This window comes from Podarcis melisellensis, assembly GCF_964234715.1.
Source record: "Podarcis melisellensis genome assembly, chromosome: Z".
Lineage (NCBI taxonomy): Eukaryota > Metazoa > Chordata > Lepidosauria > Squamata > Lacertidae > Podarcis > Podarcis melisellensis.
This window is the reverse complement of record NC_138547.1, coordinates 34,947,846-34,965,997: the sequence shown is the minus strand read 5'-3', so window position 1 is coordinate 34,965,997 and position 18,152 is coordinate 34,947,846. Positions and strand designations below refer to the sequence as shown.

Sequence of the window (18,152 nt, the reverse complement as noted above, 5' to 3'; positions counted from 1 at the left end):
GTAGATATGTACTACTGTTGTACTGTGTATTTTGGGTCTATGGACTGCAATAAAGCTCTCTCTCTGTGTGTGTGCATAGCAGAGAAAGGGGCCATGGAGGAGATGATGGGAGCTGGAAGGAAGCAGGTTTTCAGCAGTCTGTACAGAGATTCAGCAGGCCTACAGCCCACAGTTCACCTATTCAGAAAAGGGACAGAACAATACAATACAAGGACTTTGCTGCGCCAAAAAGGGATTTGAACAAAATATAGGTAAAATTTCCAGGGAAAATCAAAAGCACGCTGGCCAACAGAGCTTGCATTTTTTGTTTTGTTTTCGGCAATAACAAGAGTGGAGGCAAAAGATAAAAGACTGAAAATGGGCAAGTGGTCTAAAAGGAGTAAAAGTTGAAGAAGCCTAAGATTCTAAGACAGAATTGGTCCTCCAGATGTGGCTGGGATACAAGTCACATCATCCCTGTCATGGACTGATGAGAGTTGTAGTTCAGTACCATCGTGGGTGGGGGACTGGCTCCCCTCCCCTCCTCTAAGAGGAGCAGATGATAAAGAGGAAAGGAGCCACAGCAGTAGCAGCCCAAAGGTCCCCTCCAGGTGTCCTTTCTATTGAAGAATCATGATTATTTGTGCTCAGGATGTTATCATTAAATTTACAGTGGTACCTCAGGATGCAAACAGGATCCATTCCAGAGCCCCGTTTGCATCCCGAATGGAATGCAAGACTTGACGGCATGTCTACGTGTGCGCGTAACGCCATTTTGATGGTCTTTGCATGCGCGCGTGACGAAACCCGGAAGTAACGTGCTCCATTACTTCCGGGTCGCCACAGAGCGCGACCCGAATTTGCCTAACCCGAAGCATATTCATCCCGAGGTATGACTGTATAGGCGATCATACTTTGCTCTTGTAAAAAAATGAAGCTCTTGCTTCATTTGCATCAGATGCATGTCTTATAATTTCTTCCTAAAATCCTGTAACTTTTTAGACTACAAACCACCTTTTTGTTCCACTTTTGTTGTGCTATAGTACCAGAGTGCCCCTCTAAATGGGGGATAATATGGTAACATAGGGGAACCATCGCAGAACAACTAAGAAAGTGAAATGATGTGTGGACAATCCAGTATAAATCCACCATTAATGCACTATTATTGCGTGAGTGGCATGTTGCATCATACACCTACATTGTCCATCCATCCCCCCCCCCAAAAAAAACCCCCAGCTTGGACAGACCCTAATGAAGAATTTCCAAAGCTGGCATGCCCAGTGGCAGTGCTTCATGTTCCGGCAGTGCTTCATGTTCCGGCACTGGGGGGCGGAGAGCAGGCGGGGCCAGGGCTGGCATGCATCCTGGGGGTGTGAGGCACTGCCCATAGGGGCATGGTGTGTGTCCTGGGGGCATGGTGCCCAGTGCAGGGACAGGGGCAGCTACGATGGCATCCCACCGGGATCGTGCTTCCAGGGGCGGTGCGCTCCCCCTGCACTCCTCTTCCTCCGCCAGGGGAGTGATCATTTACTCATATACTCTGGAGGTAGAGAAGACTTGAAAAGATACTCTGACGATAACTTTAACTGGCAAACAGGTTCATGACAGAAAGAGTAAGCAAATGAAGGGGGGGGAATACATTTTCAAACTGTCAAATTATATTGCTGTAACCTTTTCCTTTCTAAACTTGTTGCTGGAGTTAGTAAATATTTGGACTCTTGCTTTCTGGCCCAGCTTCCATCTGCTTCAAGGCAAAAGGAAATGAGTTTCATTCCAACATATTAATTGCAGCTGACATTAATATTCGCCATGAACTTTCAATTTGATTAATTTCACAATTTGCGCAATACCAGTTCAAACTGAGGTATTTGTCCAGGAAAATAAAATAATTGAACTTGGTTTGCAAACAAGAAAAGTACTGTTAATTCCGATGGTTTTTACATGCTTTAATTAAATTTAATAATAATGTTCTTCACTGAGAGTTGTGTGACCAAAGAATGATGCTTATTTACTGCTGAATGTGAGGATTCTGTTCTGAAGACAATCACATCTCTTGCATTAGCCGCAGAAGAAATTGGCAGCAATTTTGACAAGTTTTCCTTGAAAGTATTTGTGGCAGAATGACTGCACTCCGATGCACCAGTGTCTACATCTGCCAAAATTTGTGAGAATTAGAGTTTGTCTGTATGATCTATTGAGACAGCTTATTTTTCAAGGTGGTTTTGATTCACCCTTCATGATTGTCAGCAGCCAAACAAGCCACAACTCTTTTGACTCCAGATTGAAAATATTCAAGCAACATTCCAAAGAGAACTTAAAGAAAAATACAACTGTATCCTAATCGCAACACTTTCAGCTGTAATTATTGTTGTCATTATTTAAGCTTACAGCCGCTTGCTATACAAAAATGTATCCAAAAGACTTATAACATATTTAAATCCACAAGCATAAGTAAAATCATAATTACTCCAACAGCTCTCCAAAAATTCAGGCAGCAGACATTCCCATCCCTGTCTGGAGGTGTCAGAAATTGGACCTGTGACCTTCTATATAACAAGCAGGTATTCTACCACTAAGCTCTGGCCTTCCCCATTTGTAACATCTCAAAGTTGCACTGAGGAAAGCAGTGACATGCCAAATGATTAAGTCACCAGTTGGCATCCAAATTTCAAAATGAACGCAGCTTCAAGACACAACATAGGTGATGCAGATATAGATTTAGATTGATAGTGGATTATTTTTTAAAAAACAACTTGATAAAACAAGCAAGTAAGAAAACATTTCCTTTATTGATTGTGAATATTCCAGTACCTCTTGGCTGTTCGGCCTGCAGTAGAGCTGTTTCAATGATTGCACCATCTCTTCAGTTGTTGTTCAAGTATGGTTCCTATAATCTCTGACTATTTGGCCATGCTGGCTGCAACTGATATAAGTTAGAGTCTTGCAACATTTGCTGGGCCACAGATTCCTTCTCCCTTTTTAAACTTGTTTCCAATGGTGATCTGCTGTGAAGGTCTTTAGACATATAGTTAAAGCAATCATCTATCCTGAACCTTTTTCAGTCAATATGAACCACCATTGCCAGACCCAAAATACAAAATTTGAGGGAGTCAATATCAAAGGAATTAGGGATGCTTTACTTCAGAGGCTCAGATATCATTGCTATTACCCTAGTTCATAATAGACTGCCAAATGATTGGTAAAGATTCATTGTTTAGATCTTGAAAAGATTCATTGTTCCCTATCTCTGTGAAAATAATGATAAAATAAAAGGGCATGTATAAGGCAATACAGAGTTGAAGATCACACTGTAACTTACTTTTACGACAGAAACACCTTCAGTGGTTATCATTATTTTGAATTCAAAAACCTGCTTGAAAAGCCAAACACGTACATCATTTCCAGAGCACCATATGGATACTGTCAAAGATTAGACTAATAGTACAATCATCTATCTAGTATTATGCCCATTAAAGCTTTGGAATATGAAATTAAGTGGCTCAAAGTGTTACATTAAATATTAGGCATTAAACTGCTTCAACTGAATTACAAAGCCTGAATATTTAAGAGGTCTAAGAAAAGAAGCCAGATTTATGTGTGTGAGAGAGTGTGTGCATTGTGTGTGTGTGTGCATGCGCGCATGCGCCTAGGTCATAATCCCTTAATGTGTTTTTTCCTTCTTTCTGTGTGTTCTTTTACCTATTAATTGCAGTACTGAACGGCATCTAATTTACAGCAGGAGATAAATGTGTATAATATCATGGCAGCCTAGGTTCCTTCTTTTTTACTACTCCCTTTTATCACTTATTCACACAATAAGAAGTGCAGCTTATTCAAGGTATGATATAAAGATGGCTGTTAAAACACTCCACTGACATAGACATTATGCACACACTGAACAATTTATTTCTACCATGAAAAAGTATATCAAGAAGAGTGCCCCCTGCACCAGCAGCCCTCTGGGAACTAGGACTTAACAGAAGGATGAAAAACCTCAGGCCCAGGTGCAAAATGCAGCTCCTCCAGTATCTGGTCCTCAGGACTCTCCTCAAATCACCCCTCCTCTCAAGCTGCAAACCTCACTCGCTCTGCCTTGCATGCTCCTTGAGTGTTTTTGCCTGGCTTGAATATGTCCATGAACTATAGTCATGCTTTTCTTGCTTGCCTGGCTGTAAGGCAGAACGGAGTATGTGAGTTTGTGTGCAAGCTAGTCTTCTATACAAAGGAAGAATCATAGAATTATAGAGTTGGAAGCGACCACAAGGGCCATTTATAGTCCAGCCCCCTGCAATGCAGGAATATTTTGCTCAACATGGGGCTCACACCCATGACCCTGATATTAAGAGTCTGAGCTACACACATCAAGATTCATATTTTCTTGCTACGGCCTTATTTACCACAGGCATGTGTGTCCGGCCTGGCCCTGCCCTCCCCCCATAGGCGGCCCAGAAGTGAATGTGATTCTCAAGCAGAAAAACTTCTCCACACTTTTTCTTTTTCATGAAATTTTATTAAGGCTTTTTCATAATACAATAAGAAACAAAGTAATCTAAATGAAAACAGAAAGAGTGAGAAAAGGAAGAAAATGCACTTGGGCAAAGTCCTCTCTCAAAGAGCTGAACCCTTGCCTCACACAGAAGGGGGATGCAGGTGGTGCTGTGGTCTAAACCACTGAGCCTAGGGCTTGCCGATCAGAAGGTCGGCAGTTCAAATCCCCGCAACGGGGTGAGCGCCTGTTGCATGGTCCCTGCTCCTGCCAACCTAGCAGTTCAAAAGCACATCAAAATGCAAGTAGATAAATAGGTACCACTACGGCGGGAAGGTAAACGGCATTTCCATGCGCTACTCTGGTTTCACCAGAAGCGGCTTAGTCATGCAGGCCACATGACCCAGAAAAACTGTATGCAGACAAACGTCGGCTCCCTCGGCCAGAAAAGTGAGATGAGCGCTGCAGCCCCAGAGTCGTTTGTGACTGGACTTAACTGTCAGGGGTCCTTTACCTTTAAAATAGGGTTTTAAAATAGGGTTGAGAGGGGTGATGAACAGGAACTGGATTCTTCTGCTTAAGATGGAGAATCTGATTCTATGCAGTGCTGGTCACTGTTCCTTCATGAAGAGCTTCCCTTGTGTTTTGGTCTGTTTATGGTCCATATGATTGCAATAAGATAGACAGGGATGGGAACATGTGGGCCTCCAGGCGCACTAAATCATGACCTATGAATCTCCCATTCTAATATAGGTGGAGTCAGAGAAAAAATAAATTGAAACACTCAATGGTACACATCTATGTGAAACAATTCTAAAAATTCAGATGCGATAACCATAGTAAGTGTGGCTCAATAATGTAATGATATAAAAATAGTAGATGCAGGCTTATTATGATATGCATTCCTCATCTGGCAAATCAAAGCAGCATTAGGGCTTTAAGAAGCAGTTTCCTTTAGTATGGATTATTTTCTCCCCAAGTAAAACATACAGTGATGCATTCTTATTGCATGGAAATCAGGCACCAATGTTTAACATCCTCAAACCCACTTTCAACTCCCCCATTACATTGACTATTCTGCCATTGCAATTCATTTGCAGCAATGTGCCTCCCAGGAGTCTTGCAAGATTCTTTCTCAAGTGCCACCAAGCATGTATTTTGGTCTCCATTCCTTCATTCATGAACTGTTTTCAATGTAACACAGAAAGCTAAAAAGGAATACTCTTTATACGGAACATACATTTCAAACAAGGCGCCTCAGTCATTCGATTTATAAATGTTGCAAATTCCAATGCAGTCCTCTTGAAAAAATACCACGTGGAGCTAAAGCAACCATTTCAGCAGCAATTCAGGAAGTTAAAAAAATTCATGTTACTCCTGGATTCTGCTACGTGTGGGCAGACTTGTTCATGTGGCATTCGGCATAGCTGGCTAGACTGCCTTACTATTCTCTGAATGAAAAGTGGCATATAAATTATTCAAATAAAATAAATGATGGGAGTTGTATTCCAGCAACATTAGTCATGGGTCAGCCAGAAGAGCCACATAGGCTTGAAGTGGAGAGGAGCAACTCCTAGGGGAATATTGGATAGCTTAAAGCAGCCTTCCTCAACCCTGCAGTCATTTTGGACAACAGCAAGGATTAGGGTTAATTGCAGCAATAAAACTACTAGCATATTTGCAAAGCTAAGCAGGGTCCGGTATGGTTTCAAATTGTAAGGGGGACTGTGTGTTAAGAGATTCCTGCATTTCAGGGAGTTGGACTAGCTGACCCTTCCAACTTTATTATTCTATGATTCCAACTCCCATCAGCCTCAGTCAGAATAGCCAATGCCCAGTGATGATGGGTATCACAGCCCAAAACATCTGTAGGGCACCAAGTTGAGACTTAAGGAAACAGAATATCCAGGGAAGAGTTTATCAAGCTCATTGAGAGTTTTGCACAAGCCTCTGCAAGGCATCTGGTAAGCATAGCAAAGCAAATGTTTCATGCAGTGTAGATTGCATTATCAGCTTTTGATTATGATTGGGATGATTAATCACTGCCGCCACCACTAACACAATTGATTTCTAACATACCTTTTAGGTTATACACCTTCCCAAAGTGGGTTACAAATAATTAATAAAATACAACATTAAAATGCCAAGATTTGAAATAACAGTCGAAGCAGTTAACAACATGAAAACAGTAACTAGATAAAATTTACCGGTAAGTTCTTAAGAGGAAACAACAATAACCATAAAGCTACCCAAATGTAAACCAGAATAAAAAAGTCTTTTTTCCAATCTTCTAAGGGACAGTGGTACCTCGGGTTACATACGCTTCAGGTTACATACGCTTCAGGTTACAGACTCTGCTAACCCAGAAATAGTGCTTCAGGTTAAGAACTTTGCTTCAGGATGAGAACAGAAATCGGGCTCCGGTGGCGCGGCAGCAGCAGGACGCCCTATTAACTAAAGTGGTGCTTCAGATTAAGAACAGTATCAGGTTAAGTACGGACCTCCGGAACGAATTAAGTATTTAACCCGAGGTACCACCTGTATATGGATATTCCAAGGGAGGGTATTATAGAGGGATAGGGCAACCACTGAAAAGGGGGCCGAGAACAACTGCCACAGGTTAACTATGCCTACTAGCGACAATGACTATGTTTTATGGTTGGAGGAAGTATGCCTCTGAATAACCCTTGCTGGGAATACCAAGTGGGGAAAGAGCTATTACACCGAGGTCCTGCTTTCAGAATTCCAGTGGGCATTTGGTTGGCAACAGAGTGAATAGGATGATGGATTAGATCCAGCCTGGCCTGGTCCAGCAGACTTTTCTTTTGTTCTTGTGATCATTCAGCAACTGTGGCTTAACCGGCATTTTGCAGTTCTCAGAAATGGAGACCTACCTTAACCATAAAAGCTTTTTAAAAAATATATTAACTTCAGAAATTGTTTTTTTTTTCCCTTAAAAGAATCAAAGGTTAAGAATAGGTCACCCCCTGCTTTGAGATACAACCCACTGTTCAGTCTGTGGGCATGACTCTCAATGAGTGAGGCAGACAAATATGTAAGGAGCAAGCTAACTTCCCTTCTTGATCATTTAGGACAGAGGTTACTCCTTGTCAAGAAGCTTTTAAAGGTGGGTGGGCTGTAGTTCAGCAGCTGAGTATGTACTTTGACTGTATAGGAAGCCAGATTCACTAGCCAGTACATATAGTTCAAAAGATCTCTGGTAGAGGAGCTAGAAAATTCCCCTGGATTGTTGCTGCAAGCCAGAACAGACCATAGATGGACCAATGGCTTGAATATATGTCTGTGCCTTGTCACATAATTTGCTCTGGCCAATTGATGCTCAAGAGATTTTTTGTGGAGAGGCCAAACTTGATACCTTGTAGCTCCCATTTTTGGCCAGAACATGGCAAGGATTCTGGATCCCTGCCTGACATACTCCCAAGGTCATGACCTGTAGTAAGCTTGACCCTCTGTCCTACAAGAATAATGCTTATGCCTAAAGCATTCCTGGACAGGTCTGCTGAAACTCTTCTGGATCCTGCAAGTAAAGAGGCTCTTCTCTCTGGGCGTCTTGTTTTATTTTTGAATTGCTGTAAGGATTTCCCTTTACCCACCCTAACTACCTCCTTGAGGAGTTATTGCAGCTTTTAGAGGGTGATAAATTAGATACAGCCCTTTAAAGCCTACAACTGGCAGTGGAATTTTTCTTTCCTCTCCTAAAGTTGAAAATCATCTGCCTTCAGATTTCCAGTCTTTTTGGCAACGGGCTGTGGTAAATTAATATGCTGAGTCAACAAGCCATCTTCCAATTCTGGTTGCTCTGCACTTGGGAAAATGCTGATGTGTGTGTGTGGTCTTGCATGCATGCATGCACGCGCGCGCACACACACACACACACACACACACACACAAACTGCTTTGTGACAGATCTGGCTGGCTTTCTCCACTAATGAAAGTCATTGTTTTGGATCCAATGGTTTAGAAATTCTTTCACCAAGGACAATCTGTCCCCATTAGATAGACATAACTTGCTTAGGCTGCCTGCCTGCCTGCCAGGCTATTACTTTTCCATTGTTATCTGACTACAGCCATCAACTGTATAGACACTGGAGTGATAAAAATGTGTCCAGCTGACACACAAGCTGATATCCAGCTGCCTGCAAGCTCCATAAATCTCTCTCCCCTCGTTTTTTATAAGCAAAGCTAGCACTCAGATTCCAGGGGCCTTTGGACAAGTATCCTGTTTCTGCCAACCCTGAGTGGTGTGGCTCAAGTTCCTCTTTATTAACAAGTCGGGTTGGGGAGCTGTCCAGCACGGTAAGGGGCAGCTCCTTGGGAAGTTTTGCTGTAGCAGGAAAGGAGCTGTCCAGTCAAGAAGCCACGTTGTACCATCTGAGCTGGGAATTCAAGCTGAGTTTCTCCACCCAACATCCAACATTTTCTCCCTAGAAAACACTAGCAATTCCTATAGACTTGGGGGAGTGCACATGTCAATAAAACTTCTGCCGAGATTGCCATCAACTCCCGTATGTTGTCACAGCCATATTCTGCGAAGAGCCATAATGCTTCTACATGCAGAGTCATAGAAAAATAGGGTTGGCAAGGGTCCAGAAGTCCATCTGCTTGATGCCAGTAATTCCGAGCTACAGCATCCCACAACAGATGGCTGTCCAGCCTCTACTTGAAAACCTCTGTTGTGGGAGAGTGAACACCCACAGTAACTGGTTCCATTGCTGAACTGCTTGGACAGTTCCAAGCTTAGTCAGTATCATAGATAAGCTAGCTCTCTGGACTAGCTCCAGAAGGTGGGCCCCACTCAGCCATGAAGCTCACTGGATGACCTTGGGGAGGTCACCATCTCTCAGATTAAACTACTTCATGGGGTTGCCATGAAGATGGAAGAAAATGGAAGAGGGGTGGAGTAAAAAGTTAGTTTCAAAAATAGGAGGTAGATTTATAACTTGTTTATAACTTGAATCTGTGGCAGGTAAGAAACTGCATAAAATGTGACCTTGGGCACATAATTCAGTTACCCAAGAGCACCATATTTCAGTTTGCTTTAAATGAAGTTTAAAATAAAGGCATACAGGTAGGTGGTGGGTTCAATGCTTCATCTCAGAAGGGGGGGTTGGGGAAGGGGCTTAGTGTTCTTAAAAAAGATTATTTTCCCTGCCAGTGAATAACAGTAGAATATGCTATTCATTCAGATTGGCTTTGAGCATGCCACTACCTCAGGTGTGTATCCTTCATAAGAGAAGAAAAGCTACAGTCTTCCACCTTCTACCTGGTCCCCTCTATCAGAGCAAAGCAGTTGGCTGGCTGCCTCCCTCTCTTACATTTGCACAACTAGCTGGGCAGGTGAAACAGAGATTCTGTATCCTGAAAGGAATCTAGATCTTGTAGGAGAGCTAGCTGAATCACCATAACTGAATGAAGAAATCTGAAGCTTGCATCAGAAGCTGGGAAGTGGGATGACAGTTGCATGGTCCAGAATCTAGGAGGGAACATGGGCATTTTCTCATTTCACATGGATCTGTCATGACTCCAGGAATGACTCCAGCATTGAATCCAAGGCTACAGTGTTGCCAGCTAAGGAATGAGCTCCTGGGTCTCACCCTAAGGCTGCCAATCAGAGGGCCACTCAACCTGGTAGGCAGGAGTCTGCTGAACCACATATCATAGTATAGTGGTACCTCTGGTAGCGAACGGGATCCGTTCCAGAGCCCCATTCGCAACCTGAGCAGAATGCAACCTGCGTCTGTGTGTCTGCAGGTCGTGACTCGCTGCTTCTGCGCATGCGTGTGACGTCATTTTGAGCATCTGTGTATGCGCGAGTGGCGAAACCCGGAAGTAACCCATTCCGTTACTTCCAGGTCGCCATGGGACACAACCTGAAAAGATTTAACCTGAAGCAAACGTAACAAGAGGTATGACTGTATTTCTGGTATGCTGACCGTAATAAATTGATGAGACGCTAGTGATAATGATATCTCATACCCATATAGATATGGAGCCAGGAGCCTCTTGAGCATCTTCTTCTTGGCCCAATGAATCAAGTGACTTACATGCTACCTTATCACTTCAGTGGTGCAGAGAGCACACCAGGTAAGAAGTCATAGAGCACAGGAGCAATACAATATTCAGACCAGAGAGCTGGCTCTTTAAGAGACACCATTTCTCCCATAAGGGGGTACAGCATGTTTCTTACTAGGAGCTCTCCTTGCTTTTGAAGCACCCAACTTGCATTGCCCTAGGCTGTCTTCAGCAGAATAAGACCAGACCAGACAGCAACAGGACAGAATAGATCAAATTGCAGCTTTCAGTTTTTCATCTCGTGATTTAGATTGCCTGGGTACAAATATTTCATGTGCTTTTCTACAGCACACTTGCCTAAAAGAACAAAGATGGATAATCTTATGCTTGATTGTCCCTAGGAATGTGATACATTCTTTGCCCCTTTTCCCACCCTCCCTTCTATTACGGTTTCATTACATCTTCCTTCAAGTGCTGCAAGCTTCACTACATAACTGATTTATTTCTTAAAAACAAAATATAGATGATTTCTTCCCCAGCACCGCTTGGCAATATTGTTATTTTCTGTACATCTGGCTTATCATTTGCTTGGCTTGTTATCATAAACAGCTCTAATTCCCATCTAAATCTTTCTCAATCCTCAGCAGCATAATTTGCTAAATTCCACATGCAAGGAGCTTTTTAAATACTCAAGCTGCTTAGAATTCTTTATATTGTTCTTTAATCTCTTCAGCATACTTTTCACTCCTGATATCATACTCTAAAACTCTGGCTCCATTCTGCCATATCAATACAGGGGTGGGGGACCTGTGGCCCTCCAGACATCTTTGGACTACAACTCCCATTATCTCTTGCCATTGGTTATGCTCTCTGGGATTGATGGGAGGCAAATTCTAACAACATCTGGACGGCCACAGGTTTCCCATCCCCAAAGTAATAGGAAAGTCAAGATAAATTAATTCATCCTGCAGTAAGAGATTTCCATCATGTATACTTCATCTTACCTTATTACATGTCTAATCTGGAACTCCTAAACACCAATTCCAGCAAATACTACAAGATGTAAGTTCTGAAGTGCACCCAGATGCAAATGGAAAAGAATGTGGGGAAAGTTGTGAAAAAGGAGAGGTGGAGAAGTTGCTATCAAATCCACTGCTGGTAAATTTAGGGGCATAGAAAATTACAGTTGTCCACCAGTCATCCCCGTGGTCCATCAAGCTCAGTGCATTTTACACAGACTGACAACCACTTTCCAGGTTTCAGGAAGAATGCTCACCTAGCACTACTTGGAGATGTCAGGGATTGAACCTAGGATCTTCTGCATGCAAAGCAGATACTATTCAACTATGTTATGTCTTTCCCTTTTCCCTGGAAACAGGGGGGGTCCTACTTTTTGGAATCAATCAGTATTAGAATCTACGGAATCAAAAACATGGCCTGCAGGGTCTGATCCACTAGCCAGATCCAGTTCCCCACCCCTGCCATAACTATACCTGGGGAAACCTCCAGTATCAAGGACTCCCTCCATATCCTCAATGTTACGTTTTGGATAGGAACCTATTCACAGTTCAACTTGCTCTCCCTAGACAAATGCACACTCTATCTTAGGGTGCAGCTTGATCTACATGTAACCTAATAGGGAGAAAGCCCCACAGAATATAGTGCATCTTCAAATAAGACACAGCTAATCTTCAAATAAGACAATGAAAAATGATTCAAAAACTGGCACTTTATTCCAGGAGTAAGGAACCTTTGAACTGTTGCGAGAATACAACTCTCATTATCTCTGACTATTGGCCAGGCTGTGACTGATGGGAGTTCAGAGTCAAACAATATCTGAAGGGCCACAGGTTCCCCATCATTTATTTATTCCATTAAAAAACTAAAAACCTGTACAGTGGTACCTCGGGTTAGGTACTTAATTCGTTCTGGAGGTCCGTTCTTAACCTGAAACTGTTCTTAACCTGAAGCACCACTTTAGCTAATGGGGCCTCCTGCTGCTGCCGCGCTGCCGGAGCACAATTTCTGTTCTCATCCTGAAGCAAAGTTCTTAACCTGAAGCACTATTTCTGGGTTAGCGGAGTCTGTAACCTGAAGCGTATGTAACCTGAAGTACCACTGTACAAACAAACAAAATAGATTAGCTTAGCTCTCTATTACACAGTACCTGTTAAACTCACAAAAAGGAGGTGAAAGAGTAAAGTAAAAAACAGAACCAGGGGGTGTTAGATAATAATAATAATAATAATAATAATAATAATAATAATAATAATAATTTATTTATACCCCGCCCATCTGGCTGGGCCTCCCCAGCCACTCTGGGCGGCTTCCATAAAAACCAAAAATACAGTAAAATCACACGTTAAAAACTTCCCTGAACAGGGCTGCCTTAAGATGTCTTCTGAATGTCAGGTAGTTGTTTATCGCTTTGACATCTGCTGGAAGGGCGTTCCACAGGGTGGGTGCCACTACCTAGAAGGCCCTCTGCCTGGTTCCCTGTAGCTTTGCTTCTCGCAATGAGGGAACCGCCAGAAGGCCCTCAGCGCTGGACCTCAGTGTCCGGGCAGAATGATGGGGGTGGAGACGCTCCTTCAGGTATACTGGACCGAGGCCGTTTAGGGCTTTAAAGGTCAGCACCAACACTTTGAATTGTGCTCGGAAACATACTGGGAGCCAATGTAGGTCTTTCAAGACCGGTGTTATATGGTCTCGGCGGCCGCTCCCAGTCACCAGTCTAGCTGCCGCATTCTGGATTAGTTGTAGTTTCCGAGTCACCTTCAAAGGTAGCCCCACGTAGAGTGCATTGCAGTAGTCCAAGCGGGAGATAACCAGAGCATGCACCACTCTGGCGAGACAGTCCGCAGGCAGATAGGGTCTCAGCCTACATACCAGATGGAGCTGGTAAACAGCTGCCCTGGACACAGATTTAACCTGTGCCTCCATGGACAGCTGTGAGTCCAAAATGACTCCCAGGCTGCGCACCTGGTCCTTCAGGGGCACAGTTACCCCATTCAGGACCAGGGAATCCTCCACACCTGCCCGCCTCCTGTCCCCCAGAAACAGTACTTCTGTCTTGTCAGGATTCAACCTCAATCTGTTAGCCGCCATCCATCCTCCAACCGCCTCCAGACACTCACACAGGACCTTCACTGCCCTCACTGGTTCTGATTTAAAAGAGAGGTAGAGCTGGGTATCATCTGCATACTGATGAACACCCAGCCCAAACCTCCTGATGATCTCTCCCAGTGGCTGCATGTAGATGTTGAAAAGCATGGGGGAGAAGACAGAACCCTGAGGCACCCCACAAGTGAGAGCCCAGGGGTCTGAACACTCATCCCCCACCACCACTTTCTGAACACGGCCCAGGAGGAAGGAGCGGAACCACTGTAGGACAGTGCCCCCAGCTCCCAGCCCCTCAAGATTATTCTGAATTAATAATAATCATGGATCCTGGGTACTTGGCTGAAAATAGACATGTAGGGTTTTTTCTTCCATGTTGGCCCCATTTCAGAAGAAGAAAACATAATTAGGGAAGAAAAAAATAGAAGGTAGACATTTTCTTTCTCTTTTAAGGTGTTTGAAAAATGAAATTTTATTGCACATGAGGAGAATGAAAAATTAAGTAAGATTAAAAATGTTAAAAGAAAATGTGTTAAAGGAACCAATTACATCCAATTATTTCACACAGGTATATGCCACTTGTCTGTAATCACTTTTTAGAGGGGAGGGTTTTTTGTAGCTTGTTTTACTCATTTAAATCCTAAAATAAACAAGTTATAGCTAATATATTTATTTATTTTATAGTCCATTTTATTATTAGGAAATTTTATTTATTATTTTTATTTCATTTATTAAGAAAATAGCTCAGCATCTCAAGTCTGATTCATATATTACCAGCAATGCCACATTACACAGCAACATCATTGCCAATGTCTGAAGAGAGCTGATTGTGTGGTTACAGTGTGGTTCCCAGGCCAATGTCAGGTGCCTCCAGATGCTGGTATATTTCTGTTGTGTCCCACCATCTTCCTGGTAGTACCAGTCCTGAATTAAACAAAACCTCGGAAGAAGAGAGGGACCATATAGGTAGCCTTGGTACATATGGGACGCAAGAAGCAAAAACTGCTCAAGGAAGCCATGAGTTCAAAAGAAAAAAACAGAACCCACCCAGTGCAGAAGCAGCACCTTATCTTACCGGGCCCCCTGCAAGATAGCTATCTGAGACTTGCTCTGTAAACAGTGCCGCATTTATGTATAAGCTAAACAAGCTATAGTTTAGGGCCCCACTCCCTTGGCGGCTCCCAACAAATTTAAAGGAAAAAACCTGGATGTACATTTCCAAAATATAAGATAAAGAATAAATAAAATAAAGCGTACATACAGCAACAGTGTTTTGTGTTGTGTAGGCTACTATGATGTAAGTAATGTGCCTGGCCTGCTAGCCTGCTCCCTAAAATATCACATATTTTGTTACATGCAAATGGCTTTAGATACCTATTAGGTCCATAAATTACCATATAGCATATATTCAACAACAAAAAACTGCAACAATTTGTTGTTGACAAAGGACAGCTGGACATATAAAGGGCCCCGTTACCTTCAGTAGCTTAGGGCCTCACCTCATCAGACCTAAATCTGGTCCTGTCTGTAAACCCACCAAACAGTTCCATGGCCTCTCTAGAAAGGCGTAATAATGAACCATGTGGCAGGAATGGGGCAGATTCAGCACTAATACAGAGAAATGTATATAGAAACCAAGTTTCTGGCTTAAGACTGTGGGAGGGGACCTGTATTGAGGGGACCTGTAACAACCTAACAGGCAGGGAAGAATTGCAAAGGAGAAGAATTAACCCTCTATTTTCCTCCCTTTAGTTCTGTCAGCAGTGGTGGCAGAGGGGGCAAATAGGTTCCGTGATTTTTGCCCCAAGAATAATCAAGTGAAAGACATTCTCACACTGAGATATGCTCTGCAATATTGATATTTTAGTGGCCTGCAAAAAAAAAAAAAAAAATCCATGTCAATTCGCTTGCTGTAGAAATCACCTTTCCCTCCAGTATCTTGTAGCTGCCAAAAATTTTCAAGGTGAAACTAACAAAAAACAAAAAAACACCAGTCCACAATTCCCTAGATATCTTATGTGATGTGGCAACAGCAGATGATATTATCAGATCCAGGAACAACTCAGTTAAGCCCATTCTCAGCTGAAACCCCAACTTTATAGCATATAGTAATAAAATATGTTCCTGTTACCACTGAGAATCTTTTTATTATTATTATTCTTTCAAGCATTTTGAGTAAAATATGTACAATTCCGCTCTTTAGAAGGGAGATATATGTAAGTAACCAATGAGGGAGAGCACAGTGTTCTCCTTGTGCTGCTCCTCCACAAATCATTTCCCTAACTTGATAACTCTCTTGCAATCAATATTAAAGCATGCTTCCTGATTGAAGATCAAGGTTACAATTCAATCTTACATTTCCATTACACAACCAAGTTCTCTATGATTTATGAGTGGAATGGATAAACCTGATTGGAGTATATATTATTATTTTATACACTGCTGACAACAAGATATTGAAGTTTATATGGCTAATGCTGAGGACTGAATTAAATCATAATATTGTGAAAGGTAAAGGTAAAGGTAAAGGTAAAGGTAAAGGTACCCCTGCCCGTACGGGCCAGTCTTGACAGACTCTGGGGTTGTGCGCCCATCTCACTTAAGAGGCCAGGGGCCAGCGCTGTCCGGAGACACTTCCGGGTCACATGGCCAGTGTGACATCGCTGCTCTGGCGAGCCAGAGCCGCACACGGAAACGCCGTTTACCTTCCCGCTGGTAAGCGGTCCCTATTTATCTACTTGCACCCGGAGGTGCTTTCGAACTGCTAGGTTGGCAGGTGCTGGGACCGAGCAGTGGGAGCGCACCCCGCCGCAGGGATTCGAACCGCCGACCTTTCAATTGGCAAGTCCTAGGCGCTGAGGCTTTAACCCACAGCGCCACCTGCGTCCCAATATTGTGAATAAGGCTATATTAATTCAGGTCACAGTCCTAAACATATTTACTAGGGAGTGCCAATCAGAAGGTTGGCGGTTCAAATCCCCATGAGCTCCCATTGCTCGGTCCCTGCTCCTGCCAACCTAGCAGTTCGAAAGCACGTCGAAGTGCAAGTAGATAAATAGGTACCACTCCGGCGGGAAGTTAAACGGCATTTCCGTGCGCTGCTCTGGTTTGCCAGAAGCGGCTTAGTCATGCTGGCCACATGACCTGGAAGCTGTACGCCAGCTCCCTCAGCCAGTAAAGTGAGATGAGTGCCACAACCCCAGAGTCGGCCAAGACTGGACCTAACGGTCAGGGGTCCCTTTACCTTTAAGGCCCACAGTGAGATTTACTTCTGAGTAAATGTACACAGAATTGTACTCTTCATTCTCAGCATTAGCTTTAGAATGCTTTCTTCTCCATTCCCCACAAAAGTTAAGTATTGTTCTCTAACACACAACTACTGGTTTTATGCAATGTGGTCTGCAAACAAGTTGACAAGATGTAGTCTGATTTCAGCACCACAGCATTCTGGATAGCTCCCTACACTCAAATCCTTAAGGGAAAACATACTGTTATTCTTCTTGCATCTACTTTCCTTATTTATGCTTAAAAACAAACAACTTGCTTTTATCCTGTCTACAAGCAGGCCACACATCCTTCCTGAGTTGAGAAGGGCGTAACCTGCTTATCTTTTTCAGTCCTAGTGCTGTCTCATAGACTCTTACTACATGTGATCTTTCTTGCTTTGTTAAGAATTTCATCCTCCTAACTACTTGGACCATGGAACCATAACCTGTCCCTAAGTTTATCTCTGATCTCAGTGCTGTGGTGCTTAGCACTAAGATCAAAGAGAACTGTCTCTTATTTTAGCACTGAGATTTGAGATAACAGATCTCTGCCTCCTGATGTCCTAGAATGTCAGGTGATTGACAGGTGGGCATGGTTTGCCTAAAATGGCTTCACCGGGGCCAACGATATGGCAACACTGCTTTACAGCAGCTATATGAAGATGCACGGCTGAGGAACCCCACCTGAAAATGTACAAGCTGTGGAATAAGTCCTAGTCTTAAGAAACCACATGATATCCCTCGCCATGTTGAGGGGGTTAACTGCTGTGAATCTATTTCGGTCAAAAAAAAAAAATATCTGCATGTCAATCTGTCACTTTTCCAAATGGGGTGATCAAAGACTGGCATTTCCTTGTGAGCTTGTGATGAATCCCATTGCTAACCAAGACTATCATATGCATACCTAACAATTATCTTCAGGTGCCAACTGCCAAAAATAGTTGAAAGGAAATGGAGACAGAGAGTCAAAGTAAGTCAGCAAACAAGAAAATCTGCTACATTCAGATTCCTTCAAACAATACCAAGTCTGCTTTGTAGCCTGTGATTACAGGTAATGAGGCTATATTAGGCAGCCGTGTATGAAATTCAGTATAGAAGTAGAAGGACAGGTAATGGAAGCAGAATCATAAGGCCAGGTAACATGACTTTCCCTTTGATACTCAGAATTTTTCATTATCATTCTATGTACCACCACATCAGAGAGCATTTTAATAACTAGCATTTTCTCTGATGTGGTAACTTGCCATTCTCACATGTTGCTGGCATCC

At 43.0% G+C, this 18,152-nt stretch overlaps 1 long non-coding RNA gene across 4 annotated transcripts in view; it reads right to left on the bottom strand.

Annotated features, from left to right (window-relative positions):
* Positions 1 to 18,152, bottom strand: part of LOC309362177 — a 72,385-nt gene that overhangs the window by 8,101 nt on the left and 46,132 nt on the right. The window contains exon 4 of one of the 4 annotated variants that reach the window (XR_014164840.1): positions 12,228 to 12,388. The exons of the other annotated variants lie outside the window; for them this stretch is intronic. This is a non-coding gene — a long non-coding RNA (uncharacterized lncRNA). The remainder of the gene's footprint in view (positions 1 to 12,227; positions 12,389 to 18,152) is intronic. 4 annotated transcript variants of the gene reach the window in all.